The sequence below is a fragment of the Danaus plexippus genome, chromosome 15 (genome assembly GCF_018135715.1).
Source record: "Danaus plexippus chromosome 15, MEX_DaPlex, whole genome shotgun sequence".
Lineage (NCBI taxonomy): Eukaryota > Metazoa > Arthropoda > Insecta > Lepidoptera > Nymphalidae > Danaus > Danaus plexippus.
The window spans coordinates 7,643,851-7,671,602 of NC_083547.1; the positions used below are offsets into that span (position 1 = coordinate 7,643,851).

Below are 27,752 nucleotides of genomic sequence, written 5' to 3' on the forward strand. Positions count from 1 at the left end.
ATTGACTTTCACGATGAATTGAAATTCTGCTGCAGTAAAGATATTAAATTACCCACATAAATATTTTTTTATATTGATTTTTTTTTTTAATACGAGGTTCATTTATTACATTAGCATAATTTTAACATACATTAAGTATTATGCATAATTATCTATACTTTCAAATAGTGGGTAGTATCAAATAAATAAAATATATTTAATTATGTATATTTCATACAGTCAAATTTACTTACAATTATTCAAACATATCAAATAGAAAAATGCGGACAAGCAAAGAAACTGATTACGTCAAAGAAATGTTATTACATCATGACAACACTAACGAAATTTTATTATACTTATTAGTTTTTGAACAGACATTATTATATATTATTATTTTTCTTCTTAAAAGTATTTTAATTTATGACAAATAAATTGAAGAGTATGTTTACTATGCTTTCATTAGCTCTGTGTAAATCCATCTATACAGTTAGGTCACAAGTAAGGTTGCAATGTTGACCTAGTTTACGAGACATCAATAAAAGCCACTCTTTGAATTGAAAATAGGTAACCTATTCTTCCTATCAATGATATACTTTTAAAGTTAAAAATTCAATAATTTTTGTTTTTATAAAAGTTAAAAATAAAACAATCTAAAAATATATTTCAAGGCAAAAATAAGAACCAAAGATATGCTATGATATTTATTTATGGATGTAATAGTTATTTACTGTCCAAAAATTGTACTCTTCATGAATACCTAAATGTCAATAATAAAATTACTTCACAAATATATTTGAACGGTTGCAAGTAAGTTTGATGATGATGCAAATCCTTAACATTCAGAAATCTTTGATACATAACTAGACAATAAAATAGACATCAAACTCGAGTATATATTAGACACATCATATCTATTATTAATATAATATACAGAACAGATATATGTTACCCTTTATACCCCGTCAGATTTAGTACCAAAAGCGTTAGCAAAAATACTAAAAAAATAAAATTAAAAAAATATTAACACATGTTTGTTCCTATGAGAAAATTAATGTTTTGGTTTTGACTTTGTGCAGTACTTGAATAAAAATAAAAAATAATTAAATATTTCAAAAGCTTGAAAAATTCTGTTTGGACTTTCACCTATAGCCCAATACAGAATAAATATATACGACGTTTTTCATTTACAGTTATGAGTTAGATTTCTATTTGTATTTTATTGGCAAAATGTAATAAACTTAAAATCTATGTACTCTTTTTGCTTAAAAAATTTAACTTAAAAAAAGGAGTCCTAACCCAAAATTAAATTGACCTAACATTAAAGAAAATATATTACTTAATACATGTTTCAAATTTAAGATACTATAAAAACAAAAAACAACTATATGAAAAATATAAATTTTATTATAATGAATTAAAATAATTTAAAGTTGAATATATTTAACAAATTACTAATTAAATTTTCAAACAGTTAAAGTTCTAAAAAAGATAAAAGTGACATGATATATGTACTTTTATATACACATATATGTAAAAGTTATATTTTCATATAAACTTATCGATTGTTTGTAATTTTTTGTCATTAATACTATATTTTCTAATAAGTTTTTTTAATTATTTTTATTATTTCTTTAAAAAGCACATTTAATCCATTTCCAGAATTACTAGTTTTATGAAATAATATTCTGGTTTTTGATTGGCAGAAGATAAAACTTTTATTCCTTTTTTAAATTCGTATTATTATTATTTTTATTAGTATTTTTAAAACCGTAACAGTTGAGTGTTATCTGATATCTGTAGTGCATTATTTTTTCATTAATACTTAATAGTGCTTGGTTATCACCCCATCTTATGGTATACCTACCACTGATGTAGGTTTAGATAGTAAGCGTAGTATTTAAGTAAAAACCGAAGTAATTAAGCTGGACCATATTTGCCATAAAATCACCAAGATTCTTTGCATTTACCACAGCCTTGGGTAAGTCCAAGGTAATGGGAAGGGTAATAAATAATTAATAATAAGTTAAAAGTCAGGGCCACCTCAAAACCTAATAAATGAAGGAGATCATCGTAATTCAAGATATTTTCTGAAAAATTGAAGTTAAGCTGAGTAGACTCCTTTGGTCCGGAACAAGACACACTTTTGCTTAAAAAATCACAAGATTGGCATGGTCATATTCGGAGATTGCTCGAAGTTCAAAATTAACACGTTCCCCCATGAAACTCTCCTTTGTTGGGTTGATTGATTGATTGGGTTGAAAACTGGGTTGATACCACTTGGCAAACTTTGCTGTGACATACCACTTTGCTGTGACCTAAGTAACCAAAGACACTCTGTTATATCAGACCGTTTTATAATATAAAATAATGTTGCGAAGAAGACGCATCCTCGAGGAACCTCATTAATCGTAGTTGGCTCACTAAAATAGCTATTAACTGATTGTAGAGTTCGGTCTCTCACAAAGTCAGAAAAAGAAACAGACCGCGAGATACTCCATAGCTAGAAACTTTACCAGTAAGGATATCATGTACATCAATTTATGTATGTTAATGCTCTGAAGGGCAAGTAGAACAGAAACAAATGCCACATTTGTAGACTTTCAAGATTTAATCATTATGCTGGTCATTAAAGAGAGGTTACGAAATTTTGTCAAAACATGAGACAACTCGGGCATGCGTGTTTTCAGCACAATGGCTAGGATACCATCTTTCACGTCAACAATAAGTAGAGTTCTCAGTATCTGGTTATCGTGCAAGATACACCGAATTCTTCTGCTTTTCAGATAGACTATATTCGACAAAAAAAGATGGAAGGAACAAAGTATTCCATTACCTGACTTATCATATCAGCCATAGATCTTCATTAGAACTATAAACCCGATGCCATGTATTGTGTTGCTAGTATGGTGACCATTTTTTGTTTCTTCAAAACACAAGTGAGGGTGAGAATGAGGTTGGAAGATCGCTTTTACATTTTGGCAGGTGCTAGCTACCAAATGGCACTTCACGACTTTGAACTCAATGGAGACATGTGGACAAAGGCTAATTGGTGACAATTTCATTAAAACCAATTCAGGCCGCCTTAAACAATAAATGTAAAGAAGCGTTTCAGTATTCTCTAGGACAGCCATTAAAAAAGGTTTTGGGAAGAAGAGGCTTTTGGAATGGTTGTTAGAAAGCAAGAGGATAAGTTGCCATATCAACAGGAAATAATGTTCCAGCATTGATAAAAAATAAATAAAGTCCATATTCAAATGGTTACCTATAAAAAAAACTATTTGAATGTTCGTCTCTACAGGCATTGTATAAACGGATATATTATTTTTCTAAGATTATCATTAATGAATTAGATCAATGTTCTGCAATCATAAGTATAAGCTCGTTATAACAAATTAGTCGATAATATAAATGTCTTATCCAGACTTTCCAAACATCTTTTAGTGTGATGGAGTTTTTCCACAATGACAGCATTTTTTTTTACTTACCTATACTGATTGTTGATTCCTTTTAAGTAACAGATTTTCATAATAAATTTCAGCAGTAAGAGGATATATCAAAAGAATGCCTTGATTTTTATTTTATTTTCATTACGAAAACTCATTTAAATAAATGCAATGATTTTACTTTCGTATTTGTTGTCTCCATGATTATGTAAAGATTTAGATAACACTTATTTAGATAAAAGGACTATAATAACATATTAAGTTTTATCATATTAAGCAATACGAAAAATTTTGTCGTAAATTTAATTTTACTACAAAAAAATTTTAGAAAAATTGCAATAAGAACAGGTAGTATGTTAATATTAGCAAGATCTTAAAATTCTTAATCAGATAAATAGCTAATTGAGAACATAATTTATTCTTCATATTTAACATAGACATAAAAACATCTATAAATTATAACTAGTATCAGCAATACCTTCCTGCAACAATTTTAAACAAACAGTTGGTAAAAATTATAAACCCTTATCAGTGTAGTTTTGTAACAAAGACACAAAACACTAAGCCACCTAGAAAAATATATCAAAAAAATATCACTCTATTTAAAAAAATCTTTGAATACTTACATAGGCGCACTTGCATGTTGTCAGTAAAAAATTGATTTTCTTATTGTGTTATTCCAAAAGAAAGCTGAAATATAAAGTTCATCCTACAAAGGCTAAGGGCAGGGAATAATACGTACAATATTGTCCTTAAATACTCGTATTACCTTGGAAGTATATTGTAGAAACTCGAGCTTTGGACAAAATTTTATAAGACCGGAAAGAATTCTTTAATAAAGTGCCATACTAATTATGCAAAACAAGGTAAGGAGAAAGAATATAAGAGTACTAGTTTTGTCAAAATAATAATTTTATAATAAAAAAAAACTCATACATAATAACATAAAAAAACATGATTAATTTTATTCTATTTTATTCGAACAAATTTCAAGTCTTGCTAATGAAATGCTACTTACATCTCTCATTAAGTGAAGTGTAAAATTCACGCGAGTTATCATGTTAGAAATTTCAATAAGAATTTTTCATCCAGCAATTTTTCCAGTACTGAATAAATGCACCGTATTAGATATAAGTGTAACATTAATTTAATCTTTCTAAAATTTGCTGAACGCATTTCTGTTTTTAAACATGAAAACCAATTAGCAATAAATATAAACACTAATTAATAAATTGTATTTAAATAAGATTTTTGTGAAAAATGTAACTTTCCTTTAAATTAGTTTCCAATGAATTAAAGTTTACATACTAAAAGTTTATATTTTGTATTGAATCAAAATATTTAGTATTAAAACACATTTCATTTATAAGTTGGTGGCCCCGGAGTGGTGATAATGCCTTTGAAAGAAATTTAGTCAGTTTATAAGTTGGTGACACATTTCATTTATACTGAAATAGGAATATTTAAGTCCGCAGTAATGGTATAGCTCATGATATCTATTGTGTGTAATTCAAATCAGAAAGTGACAAACTTTCTCCTCGAATATCGAGTTTTAAATTTGTTACCAACAAAAGTAAAATACGATTAGGTCAAAAGTTTTCTCTCTGTTCTGAAGTCATAAGTTAATTTCGAAAGATTGAATTATACGATCTCCTTTAACACTAATTCTTCCTTAAGTTATACACAAATTCAATTCTAGGATTATTTAACAATACAATGATACAACTTTTCTATCTATCAATACCCCTACCCTAATATATACTCTATAGTTATTAGAGTATCAATAACAACGAGGATCATTTATTAAAATTTGCTTAAATATTAACAAAATTCTTTTAATAACGAAAACTATATTATATAAAATTCATATAACATTAAATAAATACCACATTTCTTTGAAAGATAAATATTTTTATTGAAGCATCGGTGAATAAAAGCAAAACATTACTGTGGGACCTTATTAAAATTATTGTACGCAATGTTTCTGTATAACTATGATAACCATAACAATGTTTTGGATATTTTTATAAGATACTAGTAGACCTGACAGACTTTGTCCTGTCATATCAAAGATATCTTTTAGACCAAGAAGTTGAGTGTGGAATATACTTCGTTTTGAAAACCATTATGAGCTCTTCGTAAATGACATTAAGTGTGCGATCTATCTGAACAGCTAACAGACAACTGACAATTAACTATTTAAAATAGTTTCCACATAAAGTATATTTTAAAAAAAGTGCAATGAGATTTTGCAATGAGGATAATTGTTTATTTTTCTTAAATTTTGATAATTGCCGCGCAATTTTTTTAATATTTTTCTGTCATAACCTTCTCCTGACAAAAACAAACACAACAAAAAAAAATACAGTGATATCGGTCCAGCCGTTCACGCGTTATGGATATAGGAATTATTTTTTTATATACATATATAGATTATAATATCTCTCTATTTTATAACTATATAATTATATTACCCTGCTATCGGGTGAGATGTATTATAATCTTATAAAACAAATTTAAATCCGGAAACAATAATTATATTATCATTTGTTAAAAAAGTGAATTCTCCCTCACCTAATTTCTCTAAAGTATTTTGTATTTTATGTATAAAATAATAATATTTTTGTAAACTAATTAGTAATTCTTTGGCATAGTTTAAAATATTACTTATTACGAAAATGTCACTCACATAGGAGTAATATATTTTTAACAAATTAGGGGAAAGCGATATGCACAATGTTGCTATGGCTCACATTTCATGGCTATATTCTCAATATTAAAATAGTTTAGAGCGTAGCATTACCCGGAAACTTTAATACGCATTGGTGAGTTAACCGTATTAGAATTTCTGCATCATACCGTGATATTTGTAGGTATTTTCACCAACCAGATTTTGATGTCTACTTATGACGCTGATATTAATAGTTTTATTTGAATAGAATTAGGAACAAATAAAAGGTTGTTTACTAAGATTCTGCCCTCACCACCAACGACTTCATTTCCACCGTCACACCTGTGAAATGACAGTCCAGAACTATACGGTCGAAAAAAAAATAAAGGATCATAAATAGCTGCTTGTTATTGCAATTGGACTATGAAGTGTATGAACTTATTGATCAAAATTATTACATAAAATTTGTATAATGTGTAATATGTAAATTGGATTTCAAAATGTCAGTAAAAGATTTCAGACTTTTCCAGATTGATCTTTTACGGAATCAGATGGAGATCGAGTTTGTTTTGAAATCTGTGCAATAATGTAATAATAGATTAAAAAAAGAATTATTCTCATTTTCACTACAATTTTGTCAGAAACATAATAAAATAATGTTTGATTTAAGAAAAACCGACTTAAAAAAGTAAATTAAAATTGCTTCACCCAGTTGAAAGTTACTAGGTAATAAATTTAGCAGAACCTATCGGAACATATTTACGGTCACAAATATATATACAGTATAACTCACAAAACGGTATATTCATACTTCATTCATATATCAAAACCCAAACAAAATGACATCATACATTAAAGTATGTACGAATGATATTTATCAAATGTATGAAAAGATATATGTAACGTGCAATGTCACTTCTATATTAAATTAAATTACTAAGTATATACATAAAAATATTTGACAATCTGAATAATCCAGAACATCATTTAATGCATAAAATATTTACTCTCTTTAAGAATTTGGTTTGCTAATGTTTAGCCAAACTGGTTAACCGTACGTAGTCTATTTAGTTTCAACTTTGCTGCATTCTCTCTATATGACAGATGCGATCTATCCACTTTACAAACAATGCGTCTTTAAAACTCAGTTTTTATATCATTAATTCTTTTTAATATATTATTTTTTTGTACAAATTTCTATGTTATAGTTAAATACTGAACTACAGATTATAGTACTTATCAGTTAACCTAATAGTTATCTAACAATATTATAAGATTACTCGGTAAATTTTTAAAACCAAAGGCACGTGAAACAGGATGGCATCGATTACAGATGTTTTGCCTATCTTTGTGGTCAAAAAAATCAACTCCCGCTCTCGGAAACTCCATAACCTATTTTGAACATTCCGGGAAATCAAGAACATAGTGGATCGCTTTCATAACAATCAACTTAATTTCGAATAATTGTCGTTACATATTATTAAAATGTTTTTAAGAAGTGAATTAATTCTTTAATTTACCATTTATAACACATGGAAACATCTGGTAGTTTTAGTATAAGCTAATAATTAAGCGAAATAATTATATAATATTACAAAAACGAACGTTTAGAATTTGGCAATATTAAGTATAAATTTTAAATTTGTAGGATTCAACCTATAAAAAAATTCACAGTGAATTGTAAGGGTTGTCCATGTGACTTTTGAACCAGTATATATTCAACAATGTGATCTTTTCCAAGTCATATGTACTTTCTAAGAGTATTTAGACACCACTGATGGATGGCGAAGGAAAACATCGTGAGGATTACTGGTCTTATAATTTCAAACTTTAAGATTGAAATCGCCAACCCGTCTTAAGCAAGAGTGGTGATTTATGCTCTAACCTTCTCCATGTGAGAAGAGGCCTTTGCTCAGCAGTGGTCTCCGATAGGCTAATGATGATGATGATAATATACTCAACAAAAATTGTTACGTAATAATATCGATGATTCTTGCGAGTACTCATTTAAATGAAATTATGATTTGGGATATACTTCCCAATTTATCATAGAGATAATATTATTTTATTGTAATAAAACTGAAGAACACTTTCATATCGCCTGCCGGTGGTCATCGCTTGTTGTAAAGTAAAAATGCAAAGTAATGCAATAAAAAGTGTAGTAGATAGGAAAACCATACATATATTTAAACAATGTTTGATATTTTTGTTAACATCAAGTTTTCCATCTTATCTTAATAACTTTCTTCGAGTTCATTGTGATAAGGATTATTTTCATCCTTAATACGTGTGTTAACGAGCAGCAAAAATTTCCAGAATGACAAATTATTATTGTAGCCAGTTATTGAAATCATCAGGGGTAATATTGTCATTATTTATTTTTGTTATTATTATCTATTTCATACTTTTAGCTAAATTATGAATGAATATTCGTTAAGCAAAATAATGGAGTATAGCATTTTGTTATGATTTTAGAGGATTTCAACACACTTTCTTATGCACAGACATTTCACGTTTTCTTTTTCGTCATTAGTGACGGCTTATTATGTTAGATATGCCACAGGAATTCATTCGTTTTTCAGAAGAGCTCTAGTTTGCTTTTGTGAGTGGGTATAGGAATTTTCAAAAATATTCAGAGCTAAATATAGAGTTCCAGGCACACTTTACCACTTTTGAAAAATCTCTTGTAACGAGAAATTGTTTTTAAAACTGGATGCTGCTAGTAACTATTTTACTTCTGTTCGTGTACCATTGATTGATTTTAAAAGTAGAAAAAATGTTTAAGAATTATAGGCTATATTAAATTTCACTTTTGCAAAAAAAATATCTTGCTTTTTGAAAAATAAAATAAGATTTCGGGAAATCTGTTATAGTTTTGTAACTTATTATATAGAATATTTAAAAAAGGCCAATGAGATGCTAAGGATGTAATGGTCTAAACCGAGATCTATTTCAATAATACATTTTATTTAATATTTATTAAATACAAAATTATCTTATATCTTCCTGTATGTCTTCTATTTTTTATTGTCTCGAGAAGTGCAGGTAATATAAATAGGAATGATTTTTCAGATATTCATTGTAACTTAATTTGTGTAACTTCCTACTTAAAAACAACAAAAGAAAAAATACTTTTATTGACATCTTCAAACACCACGAAGCATACAAGTGCGTCGAAATCTTAGTTTACACTAAATATTTATTAATTTGAAGTTAAAATTAAGATCATAAACAACCATGTTTACTGAACGAACATATTCATAAATAAAAAAAAACAATTTCTTCAGAGAGTTTTTTTTTCATTGCTAATTTGCATTATTTATGTTCTACAATATCTTTTTTCCTGTATACAATAGTCTTTATAAACAACGCAATGCAGTTCTTCATAAAGAAGGAAATAAATGTCAAGAGAGAAAGAGACAATTTATAAGGATGAAAGCTATAACTATATTTTCTTTTCCTGTTTAAAACTCTCTTTTATTACCGAAAAATTTAGGTTAACCAACAAAAGCTGTTTACAAATTTGAGTCGTAAATAAGAAATTAAAAATCTGTTTAAGTCAAAGATATTAAAGTATCCATATTATAATATAATGCATTTAAAAACGTATATATTCTAATGGTGATGTATCAAAATGTATATCTTTTATAAATAAAACTTGTACGAAAAGCAATGTAACTAGAGCTATGAAAAGTTTTGTCAATACTTTCGATTCTTGACACTCCTTGATTAGGGTGACCGTTCATCCGTAAAATAAACTTGCTCTCGAAAGTTTCCTTCTAGTAATAGAAAATATAAAATACCCTTCTCCTAAGAAACTTAATATAATCTTCTTGATGTCTTATAATTTCATGTATGTATATTTTTAGGTTTTTAAGTTTATTTAACCGAACCTTTTAGTTAGTGTTTTGGTTGATAAAAATTTATATAACGACATTTTTACAATTCTTGTCATACACTATACATATATTTTAAGAAAAATTGTTCTTTTCGATTAACCTCTCTTACTACCTCTCATAACCGTTTCCTATAAAACGACACTCTTGAGAACACGTACGCCGTGATCTTGAATTAATTGGAAAATAAACCATGTTACTGTTTGAAAATATTCATAATATCATATATTATATTGGATTAACCAAATTAAAAACGTGTTCATGGTTTAGTTACTAAATAATTTAATTCCTTTCAAAGAGACGAATGAGTTTTGAAAATATTGTAAAGACTATCATTTTTAACGGATGCATTGAAAATAGTAATTGGTTTATACAGTATTAAAATGTTTACTTCTGCATTTTTTGAAAATTATAACATATTTACAGTATTTATATTACGTTAAGTTTGAGAAAAATAAAAGTAATTCGAATTATTGTTGTCACAAAAGAAATTTCTGTAGAACTGAAAAGAACACTGTTCGAAAATTGTTGAAAAGAGAGGCCGGAAGAGCCTCCAATTTATACACTCACAGTTTTCGAATGAAGTGTTGGCCAGGTTTGAAATTTAACACCACCAAATTCAAATTTATCTTATCACCACCGAGAGGAGTCTGCTCATTCTACCTTTCTGTGCTACCTTTCTACTGTAATCCTACCTTTCTGTATTTATCCTTAGAATAAACCGATCTTATCCAATGATTACTTTTAACATTGAAGTGTCTCTAACCTTTAACTTTGGCTGGGTTGCTGAGTTAAACTAAAACAAATGTCTTTGCGAAAATAAGATAATATTTCACAGCAGGACAGCTCCTCTGTCCCGACAAACCAAATGCCTGGTCATATATAAAGAACTGCGGTAACGTTTGGGCAAGTGCAACAGAATATCAACTCGCATTTTTAAACTCCTTGGAGAGTGGTACAAGCGAGTTAATTTGTTTTGTAGAATTATTTTAATTTAATTTTTAAATTACTGTACTTTTTTATGATTGCAAGTGATTCTGAAGTATCTCTGTAATGAAATAATTAATTAAATATTATGTGAGTAAACTGTTTTTGAAGTTGCTGACGCACTAATTTTGTTTTATTTTTGTATTTGATTTTACTTAAATTGTTTTCTTATAATTTAAAAACAGTCTTTTAAAAAATACTTTATAGTAAGTAAAAATTTCAGTTTCATAACACAAATTCTAAGAAAAATGCGCTTTTTATTTTATTCACTGTACTTTATTTTGAATTTAATGTTTTATTTATGATTAAACAGATTAAACTTTCTGATTATTCCTGTTTTATTATTAAGAAAATATAAGAACAGCCTAAAGCAATCCTTACGCGCAATGTTCAAGTTTATCTAAGCATCATCTGTGCCAGAAAAATGCATAGAATGGTGAGTACATGTTACTTTGAAAAAGCACTAGAAAAATGAACAAAATATTCTATATGGTTCAAATTTGTTGAATAGTCATAGTTTTTTTTTCATGCATTAAACAGTGTAAGTATTCAGCGAGAATAAAAGTAGGGCCATTGATTGGGTCGCCTTTTATTGATTTAAAATGTACATATTCACTTCTAAATGTATAGTTAAACTATAGATAAAATACAATAGAGAATATTTTACTTTGAAAGTCCAGTGACTATCTTGTTTTTAAGCATATTCTATTAAAGTTAGAATAATTAAAAAAAAACGATGTATTTAAAGAAAAATGACTACCTACGTACTATAATATAAAAATTAAGTTTTGCAAATTTAAATAAGATATACTTACTCTTAAGTGTACTTACAGATTTTCAGCAAATTTTATGTTATTCATAAAATGCGCATTATGTAACTTTGGCGTGACCATATCACATTAGTCTCAGGATATAGTGAACCTAATACACGTAACTTTAAGCTTAACTTATCCTCATGGTTAACGTAGATCTAATGACTAAAAATATATACAAGGTAAATTTTTGGCCAAGAGTTTTAGTTATAAAATAGTTTTATAATATAATTTAACATAAAAAAATACTGAATTACAATTCTCGCACTGAATGGCAAACCAAATTGGACTTTGTAAAATAATATTTTATCACTTATAATATATTAATGAAACATAATTACCTTTACTAGTACTAAAAAATTGTGATGCCGAGATATATATCATGTTCGCCACACCAGCCTATCACAACCGCACACTTTGTGGAATTAAATATTGGTCAAAATTTACCGAAACACAATATATCTAGTGCATGATTTTTAGGCGAAATTCCAAGCTCACTCAATAAAATTACATTTACTGTAACGTGGATCGTTACTGCTACAGAAATATATTTAAATTATTACCAGAGTGTTCAAATTAAAATTAGAAACCCATTTTGAATAACATGTTCTTGAAAATACTCGAAACTATAAGACACAAAAGAAAAATTTGGAATTATCTCTGAATTCGCATAGAATCTTGGTAAGAATATTCAGTACATTTAATTTATCTTGTTATAAAAGGACAGAAGTCAAAGTTTAATTCACATAATAGCGTTAACACAGCTACAATAAAACCTCACAGACAATTTGAAAGAATCTGCTGTTTAAATAAGACACCTACAAATTGAACTATTAAATTGTTCATTTGTTCTATTATTATGTCATTAGCAATACTTGTAATATGTATAATAATGCACCAGAAAAACAACTATAATGCTTTAAAATAGTTACAACAGTGATCAGAATATATGTATAGTAACCACCATTGACACATTACGTACAAGACCGCAATATTTAGGTAAAGAAGATTAGCGGTCTAAATCTTTGACTAAACGCTATGGGCCAGTTCCAAAATCTTTCATAATCTAGTAACCATTGAATATTATACTATATTATGTTAAACACTCTTTATTTCAGTTCGAATTATTTAAATCGCTTATATCATACTATTCACATTTTTTTAGTAAACAAATAAAAAATATATTAAAGAATCAAACTAACTAAGGAAAAGCAAAGAAAATCCACTTTTGTAGTGATGTAATAATTGCAACTGAATTCTAAAGAACTAAAAAATTACTGATCGCATTTATGCAGCTATGTGTAAAAATCTTAGACGCTCCTGTTATATCTCTGTATATTATTATTTGTAAGTTGCTTAATTTCAACAAATACATAATATAAGTTGACTAAAATATAAAATAAGTGGAATAATGATATATATTTGCTTATGACCATTGAAAAGTAAAATCGATAGCATTACAGTGGCAGAGGCCGACACAGGTTGCCATTTTTCTTGCCCCTACTAGATTTTTATCTAACAACATAAAAAAAAAAAAAATTCTTTGAATCGATTATATTCCTGCCTTGCAAAATATCTTAAAAGAGCGTCAAATGAAAAAAAATATATAAGACAATGGGAGTCATTTGCACTGCCTTTAGTCTTTAAAATTTTAACCCAATCAACACAAAAATTTCAGTCATAGAATGTTAGAATTTCACACTCAATAATACATTTACGTTGAGAGTTGCATAACATCTAACTGGAAATAAGTTATCACCTATTCTTAAGAGTTATGGAGCACTGTCCCAAATTTATTAGAAAAGTTTATATAACAAAGCGGAATAAATGTTTAAGCAAAATTTACAATAAAGGGAAAACCTAAAGCGTTTTTACATATACATTACGGATACTCTTCATCCTCTTATATCATCGACTCGATTCAATAGGAGCTGTACACGTTCTTAATTTAAATAGCGATTCGTGAAGAGAGAAATCCAATATACTTAGTGCAATGTGAACACTAAGAATGTGAATGTAACAAAGTGCTGTGCCACAATGGGAGACTACATGTGACTAGATTTTAATTTCAATGCACATAATCTAGTCAGACCTGTTTGAAAGGGTGTTTATAGTCAGTTGTAATAAAATGCATAGGTCCCATTGTCACTGCATGATATTGATACATTGTACATTTTATATAAGAGCGTTGGAAATTGATACACAAATTTTTTAGTTAAGCTTTTGCCGGTTAACGAGGTCCTGTATCACACGACGCTCCCGCGATCGAAGGATGGCATGGTGTCACATCCTCAGGTGCATCCTCTTTTCAACGATGTCCTAAACCGAAGTCCGGCCACTCAAAGACACCTATTGGGACGGGTGTCCTTTCCAGGTCTGTGAGGCTCGTACTATATTTCAATGATAGGTGGCATATTGACCACTCACTCTTTCCGGTGGCGCTGTCAAAGTCAATGGGCTAACAGCAGTAGGTAAGCGAAACAAATTAACTTTCGTTGTGGGATTACTCAATAACAAAGCTAGGACAGCTACTGCAGACTGGAATGTCAATCGCTGTTTGCCTGTTGTCTTGGAAAAAATCAACAGCAGTGCCGTCGAAGCAGGATCCTCCTTCACCACGACAATGCTTCAGCGCACTCCGCAAAACGGACTGTTGAATATTTGTCTGTGGCAGATGTCGAGATAATGAGTCATCCGCCATACAGTCCTGACCTTGCGACTTGCGAATTTTATTTATTCCCTAGATTTAAAGATAAAATTCGAGGTATTGGCTTTACGGCCTCTGAAGATACGATGAAAGCGTACGAAAATGACATAAAAGAAGACTAATGCGTTTCCATCGAATGCGACAAGACGTCAAGACGTCAAGTGGATTGGCCAGAAATTCACCTTTGTTCTATAGGGCTCTCCCCAACAAATATGTATGTGTCGTACACCAGAAGATATACCCAGTGGGTTAGACTTTGGCGAAACTAGTATTTTCAGTCACTGAAATTATTAACTTCCAGGTGCATCAATAGGAATCTGTTCAATATACGTTTCATAATCTTACAGATAATGGTGGTTCCTTTCTTAGAATCAGATACTATGTTCGCAAGGTTCCAAGATTAAGCACTATATCGGTCATTAATGAGGCAGTCCAATCATTTCGAAAAAGAAGACATGTCAAATGTAAATGTTTTATCACTATGTCTGGAATAATATCCAGTCTACTAGCTTAACTCACCTCACTCACCTCAAGACTATGCAGAGTTCTCAGTGCCTGTTTATTAGTAAAGCGGCATTCGGTCAAAGAGGAACCGCAGTCAAATAAGCCAGTTGGTGTTCAATTGCGTGTCAGATCGGTGGTAATCGAATGAACAAAGCTTGTTTATCTGGCGATTACATTATATTTGTGTGAAAAAATAACAATTTAACTGTAATTGAATAAATTCTTTAATTTTAATACAATAATAATAAAGGAACAATTCATCACTAATCTTTACATTGTGTTTGAAATGCAATTCTTATAAATATAACAATATATATACGTATATATTGAATAAATATAAATAAATATAATGAAAGTAGTAAATAACACGGAACATGACTAATCTTGATGAACATGTGTCAAAAATGAGCTTTCGGACTTTAGTTTACAAAAAAAGTGTTTTCATTTTTTTACAACTAATTGCAATACATCACGTTAACTGAATTAATGTATTATTATGCAAATTTTTGAAATTAAATTCATTAAACTTTTATCATTACCATGCCAATAATGAATAATTATCAATATCGTTTAATTTCATAAATTAACTGCACAATTTAGATATCAAATTAGTTTTATTAATAATACTTAATTTCCTTGCTGATGTTCGTTGCATGTCTGGCACTGAAATAATAGTTACAATGTTAAAACCAACTGCGCCAACTATTACAGTTTGCTAATTCAACTTTTATTGTTAATTATGCATGCAGCGATTTATTCATCAATATAAAGTTTAATTTTGTTTTATTAACTTTTATTAATGTTAACAAAAGGAATTTATTTTAATATACATTACCTATAAAGACTTCGTATAACAATAATATGCAACGAGTTTATTTTTAGACACCAAAGACACCAAATTTATTTAGTTTTCATATACTATACAAGGACATTTTTAATAACAAACTATGACATATTCAATAAAATCATTATTGAGTGAAGCGAGCGAAACGCTTTACTGGCGACTCGGGTCATTCATCCACGAAGATGATCTCAGCAACTGTATGTCCGATCGAGGCGAGTTTTTTTTTGTTTGATAGCCCAGTTATCTGGGGTGGTTTTTATAAAGAAAAATATTATTCGAACCACCAATTTCAATTTTAGGGCCGGAAAATTAATCCCATGTCCAAGACAACGCCTCGGTACCTCGCTTCACTCAACTTGCATTGAGAGCTTTTTTTTTGTTATAGACATTATGAAATAATCTAAGCCGTCCCACACGACCCTTTAATAAAAAAAATTGTTTATGTTTCAATATTGGTTACATAACAAAAATCATTTATGAACAATTGCTATATTGAAATCATAGGCAAACATTTTAGGTTCATTTATCGATATGACACAAAGCAAATAGTTGTCACATATCTATTAAACTCTGCAAACGTGATTATGTTTTTATGAATGGTGAAATGCTGTGGAACTCGAGTCCAGGTTTTCCGTCGTGAATGTACTTATGTACTACTTATCTATTCATAATTATATTAATTTTTCAAAGAAAATATATTATTTCTTCAAGAAAAATTAATAAATAATGAAAATTAAAATTCAATTTCTAAATTTTCTTTTATTTTTGTCCAAGTTGTCCAAGGAGTGGCTCAAATATCTATATCATATTTTTTTGAGATTTGCAAAGAAATTTGTTCTTTGCTTGATGATATTTTATAAGAATTGTATGTGTTTCTGTTTCTTTTAATATGAATAACGTCTAATAAACCTGGACTGGTAATTTTGAAAATATAAAATAAAAGTAACTAATATATTTCGGATATACTACATCTCGTCTGCCCGTGATCACGGTTGCTGAAAAGTAACCGAAACGTCGGGATAATATAGTTTTAAAATAATAAAATCCGCGTACTAAATCCGAAATATATTAGTTTCATTTAAATGAATAAAACTCGCGAAAGTCTTAGATCTCATTATAAAATAAAGGTTCCAATTATAATTAATTCATAAAACAACAAAGTAAGAAATTCCACCTTCGTTCATTCATTTTACCAGCAATATAGGATTGTTAATACATGCATACATGTGCATACCCGTACATATTGTTATACATCATAATTAACTTCCTTGACACACGAGATGACATCATTCATGCGAACATATTACACAACCACGAGTCATTAATTACAAACCGAGTAATTAAGCAAAATTGATAAAATGAATTTTTGTAATTAGATTTAAAAAATTAAGTTGATGACAAACATTTAAGATTTGCATTCTCTCTGAGATATTTAATAAATCAATTACAAGGATGTGATGAAAGCATTACAGAGTAATTTTATCATTTTTTTAGCTTGTTAAAAAAGCATAAATGAAGAATAAATCGGGATAGGTGTGGGAAGGTTTTACAAATAGTTTTTCGACATGCTAAAGAAACTAAAACAGTGGTTAAAAACTTCGCTACGTGTCCATCATTTCTCAGTCAGATATTTTATACTGCCTCGGTCTAGTTGGCCCTTAGATAAACAAAAAATACTTGATTGACGAATCAAACACTCATAACTACGAGTTAACTAATCAATATTTGAAAAGGCTCGTCTAGCATATCATCGAAAAATGTATAATCACAAAATATTCATAAAACGTATTTTTTTAAAGGTGAATTACAGAGACGAACCCTCTCAGCATTCCACGAATTCCCCGTGCGGGCGTCGCGTCCATTGCGTTGCAGGGAAAGGAGCTACAAAAGTGCCCGGTACTTGCGACCCAGGTAAAGGGCTGCTTTCGATGCACGATCCAAGAATGAACTAATGTCAGTTATGAACAGGCCTAAGTCTTTTAGCAAGTTGTAGAGAGATTTGGCTACTATAACTCTCGCTCGCACTTCTATCGCGTACAAATTTACAACGAACCTATTCTTAGTGAGTTCGTTAGTGAGCTCGTAGTATTTGTTGAATGGTCTTTGGGGATATTGGTTTCCCAAGTAACCGTGAGCTCTATTAGCATAACGCGCTTTAAAATTCTGGAATAAAATAATAAGTCTGGTCTGGACGTCGACACAAAAATATCCTCTACGATTTTTAATTGCTTCTCTTACGTATCCATAATTATAGTCCAATCGGAAGCCGCTATAATGATTGAGTAAGGCTTGACGTCTGATTTTGTAGCCCTAGTGCTTTCTCTCACAAAACTTATTGATTGCTCGTTTGTGGTTATATTTTTTTGCACTCCTAAATAATTAAATTCTTAATTTAATATTATTTAACACATCACGAAAATAATTTAGTTTCGCAGTATTTAAAAGGAATATGTCTGTAATTATGTGCTGATGAGTAAAGGAAAATTCTACAATAAAACATGGAAGTATTATAGCACTTAATAGGCAATAGTTAAACAAAGAAATAACTTACTCGATTATTCCATAAAATACAATATAAACGAAAATTTATAGCTTGTCTAAAACGTAGATAACTGAATTGACCTTTACAAATTGAACATCAACGGCTAAATTAAACCCCTTCAATACTGATTATGTTTTTAGGTCCCTAAAATGGGTCCAAAGACGGTCATTTAATTATAAATTTATTTTCAAACGTTGAAGTTTTATAACATTAAGTAACAAATACCTTATTATTGTGGCAATAATTTATAATCCTCGATATTTTTAAAATACTTTGAAAACCAGACTTAGACTTCTATCATCGCGTTAATCGTAATACAATATGATACAAGGCCTCGACCTAGTTTTTCTTTAACTTCATCAGTCTACTTAGGTTTACTTTTATAATTAATGCGAGTATTTATAATTAAATTGTAATGCATTATATATTTTTTTTTTATCAGGACCTCATAGCTATAACTTGAACACCGTCTCGTAATGATTTACAGTAAAGAACAGAAAAAGAAAATCGATCAAAAATATTATATAAGAGATTATAAATAAAGCTGTTTGAAAATAATTTTATTACTTGATTGAAAAATTACCCAATCAATAAGTTTTATCCCTTTGAAGAATGGATGTTAAATGTCAAATATTTGTAGATGAAGCAAAAATCTTGATAGAACGGTTAACTCAACACTACTTAATATAATATTAAGTAACTACGATATAATTTAACTATTTTTAGAAACAAGGTAAAAATTGACTTTTAAAAAAATAACATTCGATACAATTCCACTACTAATTTTTTAAAATTACACAAAAATAAAAACAATTCTAAATGAATAACTTTCAACTATCTTGATTTAAACTAATCGTTAAATGAAATCCGAATATAACACAATCGAAAGATTTAAACACACTTCTAAAATCTACTAACGACTAAACTATCACACCAACGCGCGTTACGAACGAAAAAGAGCGCTGATGTCCTCTGACAACTGCTTATATGTCGTTTGGGTCTCTCCTACCCTCTCATATTCCTACACTATATATAATTCTTAATTAACTAATACTTAGCTTCGAATTACGTCTTTTTGTAATTGATATTCTTTTTTATCGAATTATTGAATTAAAATGTATCAGTAAATAATGAAGAAAGATAATACTTAGTAACGAAACTGTCATAATTTCGTGAATAAAACCTAAAGCTCCAAGATTTTAGATAACATATCGGAAAAGCGTTCCAACTACTTTAGTAGATAAGTTTACACGTGAGTTTTACTTACATGTAAGGTTAAATAACTAAGCGTTTTGTAAATTATATACTTTTTACATATTTTTCTTTTACATTAACTTCCCTAAATTAAACTGGAAATTGAGCTGGTTTATCTTACGAACATGGACGCTTTAAATCGTAACTGTTAGCACTATAATTGGCTTCTAGTTCTGCATATCAATGATCCTATAACGATTAGATTGGTAGACATTTAATGTTGAGAGTGAACAGCAATCTTTACATTTGTTTGAAAACGACAACAACCTAAATGGATTGTTTGAACAAATACCAAATACATCATGCTAATATAACAATCACTGACTATTATAAATTATTTTAAACAGCATAAGCATGAAAAATAATTATCAATGAAAAATCGAAAAAAAATCCCTAAACAATGCCTCATAGATGACACTCGAACCTGTGAAACTGAAAATAATGCAAGACCTTAAAAGTTTCTTAACTTCTAACGGCAAAGTTTAATTATATTAACAAAAACCAACACATAGATTTTTTTTAGATAATGCAAAATACATATACAAGTAACTTTATAATTTTTTGTTTCAAACGGTACTGGATTTTAACAGAGAGTTTATTGTATGACTATAGATGGATATGTAATATTATATTAAGGCCACATAAAAATCTAGTTAAGTTTTCGGAAGTGAAAAAACAAAAACAAAATGGTTTGCGGGGCACTGGTATCTAGAAATATGGGACTTTCGTTAACCAAGATCAAAAATGTACAGTACACGGAATTTATAAAGTTTTTAAAATTATATATGACATGTGTCTTTATCTAGAAAAGTAACTAAAAAATTAACTTCACTTTTATTTGACGACCCTGGATGGTCAAAAAAAGGATTTAAAAACTAGACAAGAAACAGAACCTAAGAAAGGTTTCATTTCAACAAAAACAAAATGTCTAGGAAGTTATATTAGAATAATCCCGATGTGTGTTAAAAAAAATTATTAGTTTTTTACATGCCAGTGAATAAACACATAAATTTTTCCTCATTTTATAAAGAGATATTCTCTAACCATGGCCGTGAATCAATTACAATTTATACATAGTGTTTACTCTTGTTGATTATCAAAAGATATAAGGACCAAAGGCCCTGTTTGCTAACATCGAAACTCGAATGGACTATCTGAAGTCCAATAGTGGCAATTTTGTTTATTGGCGTAACTATTTTAGTGCACTTCGGAAGAAAATAAGATAAGTGTTACAGCTTTGAAAGTAGACAAACTTTATTTCGGCCCAACTATTGCATAAATTGTCATTATTTGGGTTAAGAGTAGAGGTTATTACAGGAGGAATCTTTTATGTTCCGTCAAACTGAAAGAAAAATGTTTTGGATATAAAACTGGGATTTCATCACTTGCAAGTGAATAGACAAGAATTACTTTATTTGAAAGTTGTCACTGCTAGAGATATTTCCTTTTTATTTATACTTTTTCTCCTTTTTAAGAATCGTGTAATAAGACTCAAAATTTGAAACCCCATAACTTTTACTAGAATGAACTTAGTCATTAATTGTGAATTCATGAATCAGTGTATTGGGACGGTTAACACTTGAGACTTACTCCACTACCTATCACATACGTGTGACGCAGGAGATTTTTATTTTAAATTTGCTTCTTTTAGACTCTACTTATGACGTTAAGCCTCTAGTTTTGTGTGAGGATAGAAGTCAGTAAGATTCTTTGTTATTGTAAATGTAACTTTTTTCTCAATAAAACAAAAAAAATACAGGGATATATTTTCATTAAGCATTAGCTTTCATCTTTAGCGACTGTTATTTTTGAATTATTTATTAAATATATTATACACATCAGTCATTGTTTAAACAAAAAGAGATTTTCAAAGGAGTATCAATAAGCTCTTTAATAAACGTAGTTCGCCGATTTGCACTGTTGCCTGTCAGAGTCTATAATTTCATACGGTTGGCTCGTCTCAATAGTCACTGAGCAAATATACAATCTCCATTTATGTAATGCGCCTTGAAGTAGAAAATCAAATACACTTATAGCAATAAAAATATTTTTATACACACTTTTATACTAATTTTTCATACAAAGTAGTCTCCATATTTTGTATATTATATGTCGAAGAGCCATGTCCAAGTTGATTATTAGGAGCCGTGACGTCAGCGATGTTATCGTCACATAACACTATTTCCACCTATCAGGTTATCCATTTTCACCAATAAAGCACTCTCACTTACTCGCACCACTTTATTTTCAACTTTAACTAACACTTAGTAATTTCTCCTGGATAGCTCTCACACCACTGTGTCGTCGCCACAGATGTTTCCGAATATAAATGGTTTTCGTGGAGTCATTACATTTACTCTTAATTTTAAATAATAAGTTACAAAGATTATTCGTAGTAATTCAAATAAACAGTAATCATTACAAAAGTTTTCGTAATCAATTATTAAACCAACTAAACTTTATATTGCCATTTAAAATTTAAAGAAATCATAATTGAATAACATTGATTACAAAATGGTTACTGTTTAAGTTTGTGTTTTACTAAAACTCACAAAATAACTTATCTTTACATATTACAAATCACGATACGAATTGCCATTTACTTTCCTTCAATACAAATCCTACGACGATCTATAAAACAAATAATTTTGTTAAAGTTATTACTAACGCCTTGACATTGTTTATGTCACATCTACCCTCTAAAGTGAAATACATATGAAACAACGATACATATGAAACAACTACCCTTTATAATGGTTTTTTAAATGTCGTTGCGCCGACACGGCCATTCTGCGGCCTGGTGCGTGCCCTGCACCAGTTTTACTTTGTTGTGATATATCAACGTATCAACATACGCTGTATTAAAGAGATCACTTGGATTCTCTGAACCTGTGTTTGTTTTTTTTTTTTTTTTTTTAATGCAAAATGCTCCACGCATCTTTGCTTACTTTTATTGAAGTGGGTTTGTTGCTGTGGTCTGGGCGGTCTTGTACGCCGTGGTCCACAGGGGCTCTAAGGGATTGAGGTAGGTCGATGCTGTGGTCTGGGACTTTCGTCCGTGGTCCACAGAGGATATTGATTTTAGGATGTTGCTGTGGTCTGGGCGGTCTTGTACGCCGTGGTCCACAGGGGCTCTAAGGGATAGAGGTAGGTCGATGCTGTGGTCTGGGACTTTTGTCCGTGGTCCACAGAGGATATTGATTTTATGATGTTGCTGTGGTCTGGGCGGTCTTGTACGCCGTGGTCCACAGGGGCTCTAAGGGATTGAGGTAGGTCGATGCTGTGGTCTGGGACTTTCGTCCGTGGTCCACAGAGGATATTGATTTTATGATGTTGCTGTGGTCTGGGCGGTCTTGTACGCCGTGGTCCACAGGGGCTCTAAGGGATTGAGGTAGGTCGATGCTGTGGTCTGGGACTTTTGTCCGTGGTCCACAGAGGATATTGATTTTATGATGTTGCTGTGGTCTGGGCGGTCTTGTACGCCGTGGTCCACAGGGGCTCTAAGGGATTGAGGTAGGTCGATGCTGTGGTCTAGGACTTTTGTCCGTGGTCCACAGAGGCTCTAAAAGATTTGAAGAAAGGTAATATTTTAGTACAGGTTCTAAAATTTTTTTATTGACCTCATGTCAAGTTCCTCAACTTGAGAGATCTTTTGATAAAGACAATTGTCAATAAATTGATACTTTACTAAGCAATTAATGTTGGACCAAGTTTATTGATCGTTCATTGGATTCAACTTCTAAATTTTCAGAAGCTTCAACATTTAAGGGACTGTCGTAATGTGGAGGATCATCAATCTGATCCGCCGACACGGTTCCTGCTGCTGCTGGATTTGGTGCTGGACGTAATTGATCATGAGCTAACTTACGCGGCCGGCCTCTACCGGTTACACGTTTTAGCATGTAACGATCACGTTCCAATATTTTGTATATTTCGTATGGTTCAGTATTTTTCAGATCCAAAGAAGTTTGTTTACGAGGATTAGTTTTGATTAGTGCATAGTCACCTCTTTTAAATGAACGTAGCTTACCCTTAATTTTTTTCAAAACTCTGTTTATCATATTCCGCCGAAGCCAACATTTTCTGTTGCACATATTCCTCCAATACATCAAAATTTATAAATTCATTCTCAAAATCAATTAACCTTAATAGTTCCGATGGCACACAATGCTGCCGAGGAGTGAGAAGAGTTAGAGGTGCAACTCCAGTAACTCTATGAGGCGTGCGATTAAACGAGAGTTGCAATGCTTCAAGAGCAGTCTGCCAGTTTTCGGTAGTGTAATTTTTATAATAGTTAGGGCATTTTTTAAAGTGCTCTTGATACTTTCAAGCTGTCCTTTAGCTCGGCTTATTCCTGGTGCGATTGAATGTATGTTGCTCCCAAAGCGGTTACAATAAACTTTGAATTCACCAAGAAACTCTCGACCTCCATCAACCATGATCTGAACTGGTGTTCCAAAAAGATGTACTAATCGTTTCAAGGCTGCGAGACTGATCCTTCACTACTCCTAGTTCCTAATTTCCAGGTAATATCCATATGTACTTCTTGAAATGCTGCCGTGGGTTTCTGGATTGGATGAAGTCGTACTTGTTGCTACCTGACGAGTTTTTTGATGTTCTGCAAATTATAAAATTTTTAACAAATCTTCTCATTAAAGTACTCATTTTATCAAAAACATATGTCTTTTATTTTTTGAAGAGTTCTCTCCCATCCTGGGTGATGTAATGCGGTGTGAAATGAATTTATTAAATTCTCGTCTGCCCATGATCACGGTTGCTGAAAAGCAACCGAAACGTCGGGAGCCTGTAATTTTAACAAAAATTAAGCACGCGTATATCCGAAAAATATTAGTTTCATTTAAATGAATTTACTATACTCCCCTGAAATGATGATAGGAACGACAATGACTTCATGTTGGCCAAGCACAGGATCTGTTAAAATTTTCTTTAGGACACCTTCTCTTAGTGTATAGTTTGCGGCTGCGTGGTCGCTGCTCATGCTATCTTATTAAAGGACGAAGTAAATCATCGAGTCTTTGTTCTATTTGTAACCATTCCATGTCTTTGCTCATCATATTGACAGATATTTCATTAGATGGGTTTCTACATCTATGAATTCACGGAAGTAAATCCTTTTTATGTTTGGATGCTTTCAAAGCATTACAATTTTAAACTTTCGACCGTATAAATAGTGTCGAAAATGTTTTGTTGCCCGTAGTACTGCCAGAGTCTCGAGCTCATAAAGAGTGGTACCGGCTCTCCGCGCCAGTAGTTTTTTTTGACTCATACTGGATGACGGCGCCCATTAACGATCTGAGCTAGAACTGCTCCGTATCCAATGCTACTATCATCTGTATACAGCTCTGTTGGTGCTGTTTCTTTCTCGAATAATTTTATGTTCAAGTAATTCCTTAATAATTGAACGAACTGTTTCCCTCCTCACTGGACTTAATCGATATGGTCTACGTTCTACATATCTATCGTTATCTTTTAAGCGTATTTGTAGTACTTCGGTGTTTAACATGTGATTTTCATATTTGTTGAGCAAAATTATTAATCTATTTATTAGATCTTGATCAGTTAGGTCGCAATTTAAATTATTAAATTTATCACTCCTAGACATCACATGACATATAGCAGGTTGGTGAAGAAAAATAGCACCATGCGAGTTTATTATCACACTAAAATTCGTGTTTTCAATCAAATTCATTCCAATTAAAACATCTGAACATATTTCACAGTCAGGTACAATATGAAACTGAATCTCTATTCGAAGATCATTTATAACGCATACTGATGTTAATGTTGATAGCGACACTACTGTAAATTGTCTCAGACCTTTCAAATATCGTACTAAATTTGTTCGTTTTATAGTTCCTTGTAATGTATTCAATGTATTAGGGTGAGACCGTTTCACGTATCGTATCGGCGATGCCACAGAGATCAATTCGGGTACTGATGACGCTCTAACATTTAGTAATTCGATTCGCAGTCGTTCATCCCCTACACAACAATCACTGCCTTTCTTATACGTCGCCATAGAACCCACGCTTGTGACAAAAATTGCGTATCCTTAGTATTATCATAGTTATGTTCTTTAAAACGAACGATGTCCCGCGAGTATCCAGTCTCTGGTTCGATGTGAAAAGTCGTAATCAAAACATCCCGCAATTCCGATCACGTTGTTGTAAATATTAACCAATTGTCAACCCATAACTTTGTGCGTCCTCTGAGTAGACTCCGGACCTTCATTCTGATTTCGTAATCAGTAAAGTTATAGGTTTCCATTGCAGTTGTAATATGTTGACACCATTCTCTGATTCCAACATTCATGTCCCGGTCATATGATGGCAGGTATCAGTAATTTTAATTTTGGCTTCTGGTTGACCAGAAATACGATCGACATACGCTTTATCACTTTTAGCATTTGTGAAAAAAAAAAAAAAATAATAATAATTCGGTATTTACCACTGCAACAGAGCCTCCAGTATTGTCAGATGGACGAGTAGAAGTAGGTAATCCCACTTCTGATGTCGAAGAGCCATGTCCAAGTTGATTATTAGGAGCCGTGACGTCAGCGATGTTATCGTCACATAACACTATTTCCACCTATCAGGTTATCCATTTTCACCAATAAAGCACTCTCACTTACTCGCACCACTTTATTTTCAACTTTAACTAACACTTAGTAATTTCTCCTGGATAGCTCTCACACCACTGTGTCGTCGCCACAGATGTTTCCGAATATAAATGGTTTTCGTGGAGTCATTACATTTACTCTTAATTTTAAATAATAAGTTACAAAGATTATTCGTAGTAATTCAAATAAACAGTAATCATTACAAAAGTTTTCGTAATCAATTATTAAACCAACTAAACTTTATATTGCCATTTAAAATTTAAAGAAATCATAATTGAATAACATTGATTACAAAATGGTTACTGTTTAAGTTTGTGTTTTACTAAAACTCACAAAATAACTTATCTTTACATATTACAAATCACGATACGAATTGCCATTTACTTTCCTTCAATACAAATCCTACGACGATCTATAAAACAAATAATTTTGTTAAAGTTATTACTAACGCCTTGACATTGTTTATGTCACATCTACCCTCTAAAGTGAAATACATATGAAACAACGATACATATGAAACAACTACCCTTTATAATGGTTTTTTAAATGTCGTTGCGCCGACATATATAATTAATGTAAAAAAAAAATCATTTAAAACTCTTCACAGCAATCTATCTTGCATTTTGTTTTTTCGATTGCCGTTAAAAATGTATATTGATTAAATGTTTTAATGATATCAATTATTAAATAAGATATATGTTAACTAATGAACAACAAATAAAGAACTCAGAATGAAATAAAAGAGAATTTAAACAACTTATTAAAGGTATTCCTAAATTAAAAAGAGAACCAAGAAACAGAATTGAATAGTCGTGTTTCATTGTAATGACTATTGATTGTTATAACAAAAAACAAAAACCTAAATGAAAAAAGATGTCTCAATTATAAATTGAAGATTTCGAAAAATATCTTTTATATGATAAAACAATTCGAAATGGAACGAAAACGAAAACTGAAAATAAAATTCATAAAGGCATTTATAAACGGACAATGTTTATCAAAATATTACTTAAAATAAATATTCAGTTTATTCTACAGGTATACCTGATCATCATCAGCCTATAGGAACCCACTGCTGAGCAAAGGCTTCTTCTCACATGGAGAGGGTGAGAGAATTAATCACCACGCTTGCTCAAGACGGTTTGGCGATTTCAATCTTAAAATTTGAAATTATAACACCAGGTTTCCTCACGATGTTTTCCTTCATCGTCCGTCAGTGGTGTCTTAATACTCTTAGAAAGTACATATGACTCGGAAAAGATCACATTGGCACCTGTCCGGTTTCGAACCCGCGCCCTCACGTGTGAGAGGCGGGCCTTTAACCTCCAGGCCACCACGACTTTTTACCTGATAATTTAATGCAAATATTAATACAATTGACCTATATATTTAAATTAAAAAAAGATATCTGGATATACTATGCGTTTTTTACTATGTTAAAACTACATATTCCCGTGGTTTCAGTTCCTT

At 30.7% G+C, this 27,752-nt stretch overlaps 1 pseudogene; it reads right to left on the minus strand.

Annotated features, from left to right (window-relative positions):
• Window positions 1-21,750: 21,750 nt before the first annotated feature.
• LOC133319236 (uncharacterized) lies at window positions 21,751-26,187 on the minus strand (annotated as a pseudogene).
• Between the last annotated feature and the right edge of the window lie 1,565 nt (window positions 26,188-27,752).